The following is a 10,518-nucleotide window of genomic DNA, read 5'->3' as shown; positions in this document are numbered from 1 at the left end:
GCCGCAGCTCTAGGCTCTTCCCGGCTCTACGGTGTTGACAAGGCCGCTGCCCGCCGGTGGGTTTTGGCAGTCAACAGAAGTATTACTAGTAAGGTTGAGGTTGTCTAGGGTTTCTTATTGGATCCACTAAGTAAGGAATGGTGGTTTCCTAAATAGGATGATTAATAATTATTTCACACTGATAGGGTTTAGTGTGTATGGAATAGGATGCACAATTTTTGTATGGTTGCTATTGGAGTTCATCACGATGGTGTGATGCTAACCAAGGTTAATTAAGGTTGATGGTTTTGGGAATAGGAGATATGGTTTAGATTTGGTTGATCCTACTTGATCAACTAGGTTGAATAGGTATGCATACATGGAACATTAAATTATTGATAATAGGGCTCCTACATTTTATGTGGCATGGAAAGTATTCAATTGCTAATTATGGTTCTATGAATCAAAATTAAAGTACCATGATCACATGTTTAACCTAGGTTTTAGGTTTAGAAGCAGCTTTAGGATTCATATGAATTAATGGAGCTAGGGTTCCTAATGCATTAGGGTTTTAGGATAAGACAATCACTATTAATATCATGTTAGGGTTTAGGGTTTTTAAACAGTGGTTGAAACGAGGATATATCTTTTAATTCTTTTCTAGGTTTTGGAATTATATGTTGAAGTAATGATCAATTAGGGTTTTTTTATATGGTTAAGCATAACCATGAAGAAACAACCATTATATTATATGAAAATTTTTAATACAAAGAAATATTTACTATTTTCTTGAGGTGAAAAATAGAAATAAAAATATTATATCTTTAATATTTTTGTCTTAATAGTTGAAGATCTAAGAATTTATTTTCTAAAATTTAGTGAAAAGATAATATTATTTTTCTTTGGCTTTTGTGGTATTTGTTTATGTTTTCACTTATAATTAGAAATTCTTAATTTTATGAAAAAAATTATTTATATTTGAATCTCCTCATGCCTTGATTTATTTAGAGGATTATTAGTTAGATAAAAATGTCCAAATGGTTAGATGGGCTGGCCCATTGGCCTGGCCAATGATGGTTTGGCCCAAACCTGGTCTGAGCTATCTGACCTGGTCGAGCACGGGAAAGATCCCGACCCGACCCCTGTCTCTCTCGCTCACCTCTTCCACACACACGCACACGTCCCCCTCTCTCTCGTGACCTCCATGTCTCTGCGGCGTCGTCGCTCGCCCCCCCGGCCGCTCCCGGCCAACTCCGGCGCCGCCGCTGGCCGGATCTGCTCCGCCTCCTCATGCTCTTCGAAACCCTCTCTCCGATTTGATTTCTATGCCCCCAGTTGCTCGCCCATGACCCCGGAAACCCTAATGGTCACCGGCGGTTCTACCGTCACCTGCTGCTGCTTCGGCCATCGCCGGCCGCCTGAGAGCGTGGGCTCCGCCACCAACTCCTATAACGGATCTCCGCATCAGCACCAACCTCCAGCACCTGCGCGCGGACGCCTGCAGAACCTGAGCCATAGGGCTCGTGCTTGCGGCGCGGCTTCGGTTCCTGCGTCCATGGCTGCTTCCTCTCCTCTCTGGCACCGGCAAGGTGGGCTCTCAACTTCCACGACGTGCTCGACCTGGCGCCGGCGGACGGCAGTGTCTGCAACCCCGGCGCCCTCCATTTACTGGTCGGTTGCTTTGGTGGTGGATTAGTGGCGGTGTGGATGAGATGACATGGGATGGTGGTGTGGTGCGGCGGTGACTACTTCATCCTCGACGCCGGCCGGACGGCGTCTACGACCGCAACCCCGGCGTCGGGCTCTTCCTCTATTTGACTACACCCCCGTGAGCTATTCCCCCTCTCGTATTCTCTATGACTATGAATTTGTTGATCAAGGACTTAAGTGCTTGGCCTGATTATTGCATATGCTTGGGAGTGCTATTCATGGGCAATATGACTTGTAAATTTATCAGTCAAATACTTATTCTAGTGAGCTATATTATTATGCTTAAGAGTGGTTAGTTATATGTGCTTTGTAAGGCTCCAGCTTGGATGAATTGGTAATCTAGGAGGCCTGTAAAAGGTTGTCTGGTTCTGTCGTTACCATTGCAGCCTCAGCTTGGATGGATAACCATCCCCGGCCTTTGCTGAAATGCTATGCCTAGCAAATCTGAATATGAATATTACCGTTGGTCGAGACAATTCATTGATGCTCTTGTTTAATTCTTAGTGGCTTATATATGCAAGGAACATGTATTATTGATTTCTCAAGCAGAATTGATTTGTTGGCTGGCTGTTGAACTTATTTGCTTGTTTAATAGGACTTGGTTGTGACTATACACTACTGGGTTGGCCTGGAATTCATTTTCTGGAACTCAAGTAATTCCTGGAGCAAGTTGTGTATTACTGGCTGATTATAGTAATGACTAAGTCGAGTGCATAAATGGTACTAATTATAGTGATGCCTCTAATTGGATGATTAATCATCCAGGCATATGTAGCTGGTTATATTTCTCTTACTGATGAAACTAAGTATATACTACAGCATGCATTATTTACTTGATGCTTGGTTTGGTGGTGTATTGAGATTTATCTCAGGACAGATATGCTGTTTATAAATGGATACTTTATATGGTGGTTAGCTTGTGCTTAAGCTGATGTTCTTACAGCTTAGATTTAATGTCATTTCTTCCTTTGCATAAGTGCCCAAGTACTTTCTAATTACCATATCTATCATGTGGTGCCTCAAATGAGTGTGCACATGATACGTATGTATGAATAGGATCTCGGTGCTGTAGGTACTTGTGTAAAATGAGAAATAGGCAAGTGATCATAGCTGTAGGGTCGGATGATGCACTCGTCCAATCCAAGCCCTTGGTGATGCTTGAGTTGATTTTAATGGACAGATCTATGCTTGCTCTAGCCGATGATGCAAAGGCTGAGGCATAGGTTTAAAATAAGAACAGATACTATGATGTGGCTTTTCTTCTCTGTGATGATTCTTGCATAGCACCACTATGCAGTTCTGAGAGAAAATCCATCTCTCTATCCTCCTAGGTTAAAACCTAGTCGAAGGTATTTAGATGGTTTACTGTGTATACTACTTTTATTTTCCCTGAAAATGTCTATGCAAGAACAGATATTGTATGATCTACTTAAATTACTTGTTGGTTTCTACCTGTTGCTCTTGATAGCTTGGACTCTTGACTTGGAAAGAAACCTCCTTCTGGTGGTCAGCTTGTTCCTCCTAGCGGTTTGGGCTTGTTCCAGGCTATGGTTGTGTTCTTGCTGTTCTAGAAATTTGAGTGATGTGCTGGTTTTGCTGGATGGTTATTTGGTACGGCTGGAAAGTGTGGTGTGCTAGAACTTCAGCTAGTACTACTGCTATCTCGTTTTTATACTGCTGGATGCTGTTTGTGCTGTTGACAACACACATGCCATGTGTGTAGTGACTATGCTGCTTGTGTGGGTGCCTCACTATCTAGTGTAAGAGGACGAATTGGCTTTCTTTTCCCCTAGTGCAAATCACGGGTAGAGTCATGCTTATCTCTGTTGGATATTTATTTTAATGATGCCGATTGTATAATACATGAGGCTTCAGCTGATGTCTTTACTCACAGTTAATAGTAGTTAAGCTTTGCTTTATTATCCATTGAATTTAATTAAGAATTCTTGATCAGTTTGACTTTTCCATGTCAAACCTGGTCACTTTAATTAACTAGTGGCTTAATAGGTGCTAGCTATATTAGAGGGAAATGATGTTGTTATCCTTGTTGCCTAAAAATTAATAGGATCAAGCATTGTTGCCTAATTCTGCATTTGATATAGATCAATCAGTGTTGCCCTTAGTCCCTGGTTGCCTCATGGTCCAATTTGCCTCCCTGTTTGCTTAATTAAGGTTTATTCCCTCTAGTCACAATTTGGGTATTAAGATAAATTCTTAATTCCTTGTAGCTAGTCTCCAACAGCAAATTTGCATTACCTCGGGGAATGCATACATTTTAACCATTCAACATCTAGTTTTGTTGTTTTGTTGTTGTTTGTTTTGCAGGAAACGAAGAATAGGAATATTGAGAAGATCAAGAAGATTTAGATTTAGGACTTCTTTTATTTTCCTTTTGTAATCATTCTCTATTTATATTTATGTGACTTGTAAATAATTGATAATGATATTTGTAGTAAAGTTTAAATCATTTATTCATTTGGATTAGCAAATGTGTGTACTTTTACCTATAATGTTTATATACTTGTTTAAATTTCAAATTCCAATTCAAATTCTTATTTGAATTTCTGTTTTCCATATTTGAATTTGAATTCAAATTATTTCCCCCAAAACACATGAGTTCAGAAAGGTCATGTCGAAATTTATCACACCCACATCGAAGACTAACTCAATTCCACCGATGTAAGAGAAACCTCGATCACTTTGGAGGTTTTAAACAAAAGCGCGAAAATTCCCGGATTTTCTATGCATGAATGCAATGCACACATCCGTTTCCTCTCTTTTTGTAACCCCCAATCTCGGGATATTACGGTCTCCCCCCTTAAACTAAACTTCGTCCTCGAAGTTTGAACTCTCTCACATTCCGGAGTGTGGATCTGACTTATGCAGACTACGACTTCTCTCGAACTCCGTGGTGATCTCACTAGATATAATTGAATATATCCCTTGTCTAGATTCTTCCTGGAATCCATTAGGTTTCGTCTTACTTGAGCTTTCATACTTCTGAGTAAATATTACTCACTTTCTCAAGTTATAGTCCACTTCTTACTTCCTCGAGGTATAAACCTCGGCTTCTGATCTGACATCCTTCTGAAAGTAGTGTTCGATAATCTTATAAAAATAAGATCGAACTTTCTCTCAGTTCAGACCTTCATCAACTATCTTGCTCAAAGTATTGATTCATATTGGATCCAACTGATCCCTCGCTCTCCCCCTTAGGGATGTCCTAATGGTTGCTAAGTTCATCTTCCCCAACCAACTAGCTCCTTGGTTAGGCTATATGTCTTTTCCTTGGCTTTCTATTGTACTTTTCTAGGGTATCCTATTTGGATTGGTTGTGTACCCACATGGCTGTGAATACCATTACAATATGTTAGTTGGTTATGCAACTATAGTTATTCCAACTTTACACAGGACAAGTGTGTTGCCCATGAAAGCTTGAGCAATTTAAAGATATTATTATGCAACTAATATTGTGCTAAATGAAGAAGTTGTGTTCAACATACTGATTGGGTCAGAATAAGTATGGTCAAAGTCCTATGCATCCGTCCTTGTGCTCCATCCACTTCCTTGTTCGAACTTCTTAGATGATGAGCTCCCCCGATGATTTGAAAATTGGTTCATTGCTTCATTTGATCTTCGTACCAAATATGGATCCGGGCATTCTGATTTCATATGACCTAGTTGTCCACATCCAAAACAGGTAATATCCTGTTGCGTGCAATCCTTGGCATAGTGACCTTTTCTTGCACAGTTATGGCATCGAACTTGACTATAAAACGGTGTGATTGTCTCATCTCTAGTTTGGAAATTCATCTCTGACTGAGTTTGTTGAATCTGAATTGGTTGGGGTTCCAACCTTGCCTTCCGTTTTCTTTCATTCTGCACTTCTTCATAATCATTCTCCAAAGTAATTGCAGTATCCACTAGCTCGTGGAACCTTGTGCATTTGGTTAGATTCAACTGCATTTTCAGGAATGGATTCATCCCTTTTAAGAACCTTTTTATCCTTTTCTCCTCTCGTGTTCACATCCTCTCGCCGCATAACGTGATAAACGATCAAACTCTACTAGATATTTCCATACCGACAAGTCATTCCGCTTCAAGGTCTTGAACTCTCTTCTCTTTAGCTCCATGATACTTTCAGGAACCTGGGCTTCTCGGAACTTCTTCTTAAACTCGTCCCACGTGAAAACATGTTCCGAAGGTTGAATTAGAATCACGTTATCTCACCATGACGCTGCTAGTCCTGATAGTAGATAGGTGGCATATCTAACCTTCTCTTCATCATTACACCGAACTGTATTTAATTTCCGCTCAGTGTCCCTCAACCAATCATCTGCATCCATAGGTTCTGGTGCGGTAGCAAAAGTCATTGGATTGGTTTGTAGGAATTCCGTAAGACTCACTCCTTTTGGCCCTCCATTTCTGATACCTCCAATATCCTCACGTATCAAACGACTGAAAAACTCATTTTGTTGTGCTAAGTTTGCTGCTCTATCCTCAGCCATCCTTTCCATGTGCTCAAAGAATTCTTCCCCAAGCAGGATAGGGTTTGATGTTGACGATCTAGTGGCGGAGAATTCCTCTTCCATCCGCTTAGCTTCTCTTTCCTAACCTTCTTTTGCCTCCCTCTCTTCATGAGTCGTTACTATTTCCTCAGTTGGTTGGTAACTCGTCTCTCCCTCACGCGATCCCATTTACCCTCTAGACCTGTAACATCAAGAAAGAACTCAATGATGCAACATGCTTTTGCACACCAAGGTCAAACTTCATGCACAGATCTAGTCAATCAATGAAAATCCAATAAAATCCAAGAAGATTCAACTTTGTGCTCATAATACACATCATTATATGCCTGAATGTAGTAATTGGGTAAGACATCCCTAAACATCAGGATCAGATGTGTAGTATATAACACCACATAATATAGGTTTACATCGTGATACTTAGTACGTATATATGGGATTCTACTATTTGTCTCAACCTTTACCTTAATTGCACATTTGCAATGAGATAAACTTGAAACAAAATGGTCTAGGATAGTTAAGGTTAACCTAATTTTCTTTGGAAGTACTAATTTAGCTTCCCTTTTGTTGAGGAATACCTCACATGATATCTTTAGGTTCCAACATCGTCACTCTAAACACATAACTATGGAAATATAACTCTTATACTTCCATGTGTTCTTACCATGTAACTAGGGTTCTCGATGTACTTGACACAGCTTCCCATGGTTTTGGAACACAAATCTTGCTCTGTTGTTGAAGACCTGACTTATTATTATACTCCTCCTAAGTATTTATGATGTTTTAGTCCATCACATAACGATTCTCAGGTGAATCATATATGATTAACAACTCTACCATGTAAGTAATCATATTTTATTCATATCTCTCTTCCTTATCTCCCATGATTGACTCATCATGGTCTATACTACTTCATATTACTCATATTCATCACTTACTATCAATTGTTTCACATGTCTAGATAATTTTACTTACTCATTACTTATCTTGGTCTACATCTTCTATTAGGGTATCTTAATTATCTTCATCAATTGATATAACTCCTATTACCAGTCTGGATAACTCTTACTTAATCATAACATATGTTGGTACACATCTTTCAATAGGATAGCTTCCTTATGGTTGTATCCTCTCTTTGGACTACCATGTCTGTATACCAACTGTGATCTACTCATCTATAGTTTTAAGGACTTAATGATGTGCTACATACTTGGGATTAGCTAACTAACTTCACTTAGGAAAGAGAGGTAAGAAATGTTGACTCAAGTGTGTCAGGATTATTCTCAAGTGAATACCCATCTTAAGTCATAAGAAGATTTGGTTTAGCATAGTTGACTTAGCTAATATAACTTCCTATAGACACTACCAATCCTATAGTTCTCCTTTAAAGGGTTTTAATCCTAGGTCAAAGCATTTGCTCTGATACCAGCTGTGGCGACCCGGCATACCACTGCATGGTGTAGTATGCAAGTCTGATATAACACCAATGAAACACCGTTCCACTAGTATTATATCGCTCAGAGTGGTACAACGAAACATATGCGGGTCCAAGGCATGTCTATAGAATTACAACATTGACTCTGTTACATAAGATCATCACAGCCTCCTACTTTACAATGAGGTAAAACTGCAAATAAACTCCAGAAGAACGACTCGTAGTGTAGTCTTATCACGAACTCTATTTGTAGGTTATTCAACTAGCTGTAGAGGCTATGAATAGATTCTAGCTAAATAGGAGCTAGGCTTAGGAAGCTAGTTCCCTTCTACTGCTTGATCTAGGTTTTCTCCATGGTGGATGTGGTATATGACTCTTCCGGCAGGTTCCTCGTCCCTTGAAGTAGTTGTTGACTCCTCGGTCTTCAAGTTGTACTCGTAGATCCTCCTTCGTGGCCTCCATATCTAAGCGGGGATTTAAGGGTGGGATGAGTACGAGCGTACTCAACAAGTTCATTGTAGGAAAGAGGTGTTTAATGCACTAGCTACAGCATTAGACCAGAAAGTCTAATACCAATGCAAGTTTTCATAACCATTTCTTCAAAAGGTAGCTTTTATTCAGAAGAACTATGTCCGTCAGCCTTCACCGGTTTACTAGAACTTCATGGAGTTCCTTTCCGGCAGTGTTCGCAGTTCCAAATCCCGGAACAGGGAGTGACAGGTCACGATTCATTACACTCTGCAGAGGTGTGTTGCTTTACCCATAAGAGATCTTAACCTTGGTGCCAACCAAGTCTAGTTCTCGTCCACACTTCCTTTGGTGTGAGGCCCGGTATAAGGTCATAGCCAATCATATTCCTCCGCTACCTCATACACCCACCCGTTGTTGCAAACTCCGACCCTGGGTCCTCGCCGGTGCTCTTATACCAATTAAGGACGGCCCCCGACCACGACAACAATTCAGGTCTCTACCATGAACTCCTTCGCCGGGAGATGCAACCCATCATAGACCGCAATAACCGTGGGGACTTCATCGGGACCCCCACCCTACCGCTTGTCCTCTCTTGGATCAAGGGTCTACGGTAAAGCGCATCCGTTGATGTACAAGAGGTGGAAATACAATTGACTATTCCGTCCCACTCCAGATCTTATGGTTAACACGGGTATTACGGCACAAGAATCACTCGGACGACATTTGTTGTTTAATCCTAGATGGATATAAACCCTTGCAATGGAACCTCCACCATATCAACACAATCCATGGTTCCATTGCCCACCACATAGTCATATTCATAGTTATGAAAATAGTGGTTTTGCTTTTTATGCAATAGTGATAAACATAGTACTTTGCAAGTAATTTGGTAAAAATAATCAAATGATATGAGCAAGCGATGAACTTGCCTTTCTTGACTGCAAGATTATGCAGGCAAGGTCTTCAATACGCAGTAACTCCAAATTCTGAAATAGCATCATCGTCCGGTAAGGACGATGTTTAAAAGATTGGCAAGGATGCAATAATGCATAAGTATGAGATGCAATCGCTCTAAGCGTGACCTAACCCCGATGATTTAGGATTAGTGAGTTGATATGATTGGTTTAGAGTGTGTTGCACTTTCAGAGTAATTCACAAACAAGGTTCTTATTCAGGTGTGGTTACATGGTATCATAAACAGGTGTTGCAACATATCATAACAATAACATTAATAGCACACAACAATAACATTTGGTATAATCCTAACATGTAAGGAATAGTGGTTGGTTTTAGCACTATATGGCATGGTTAATTATTAATTATCATATACTTCAAAAGAATAACTCTTGAAGAACATGTTCTTTAATAAAGAACAAGTATGATAATTAGGGTTGTGGAGTTCTATGGTTTACTATGATTCTAATTGGTTTCTGGATTAATTATTAGATGGATCCCAACAATGTTGGATTTATCAACACCTAGGGCTTGTAAGGTGGAGTTAAGCCTAGGCATTCTAAGCAATTATTCATACAAGGTTTCTATCAAGATTGGTTCATCTTGTTGGTGATAGCTAGCTAGGGTTTATAGGTCCTTATAAGCAGGGTTGATGATGATTCTTTATTTACTTCAAAAGAATAACTTTTGAAGAACATAATACTTAGGTAAGAAGAATTATTACTATTAAGGTTGAGGTTGTCTAGGGTTTCTTATTGGATCCACTAAGTAAGGAATGGTGGTTTCCTAAATAGGATGATTAATAATTATTTCACACTGATAGGGTTTAGTGTGTATGGAATAGGATGCACAATTTTTGTATGGTTGCTATTGGAGTTCATCACGATGGTGTGATGCTAACCAAGGTTAATTAAGGATGATGGTTTTGGGAATAGGAGATATGGTTTAGATTTGGTTGATCCTACTTGATCAACTAGGTTGAATAGGTATGCATACATGGAACATTAAATTATTGATAATAGGGCTCCTACATTTTATGTGGCATGGAAAGTATTCAATTGCTAATTATGGTTCTATGAATCAAAATTAAAGTACCATGATCACATGTTTAACCTAGGTTTTAGGTTTAGAAGCAGTTTAGGATTCATATGAATTAATGGAGCTAGGGTTCCTAATGCATTAGGGTTTTAGGATAAGACAATCACTATTAATATCATGTTAGGGTTTAGGGTTTTTAAACAGTGGTTGAAACGATGATATATCTTTTAATTCTTTTCTAGGTTTTGGAATTATATGTTGAAGTAATGACCAATTAGGTTTTTTTTTATATGGTTAAGCATAACCATGAAGAAACAACCATTATATTATATGAAAATTTTTAATACAAAGAAATATTTACTATTTTCTTGAGGTGAAAAATAGAAATAAAAAGATTATATCTTT

This window comes from Lolium rigidum, chromosome 3 (genome assembly GCF_022539505.1).
Source record: "Lolium rigidum isolate FL_2022 chromosome 3, APGP_CSIRO_Lrig_0.1, whole genome shotgun sequence".
NCBI lineage: Eukaryota > Viridiplantae > Streptophyta > Magnoliopsida > Poales > Poaceae > Lolium > Lolium rigidum.
This window is presented reverse-complemented; position numbering follows the sequence as displayed.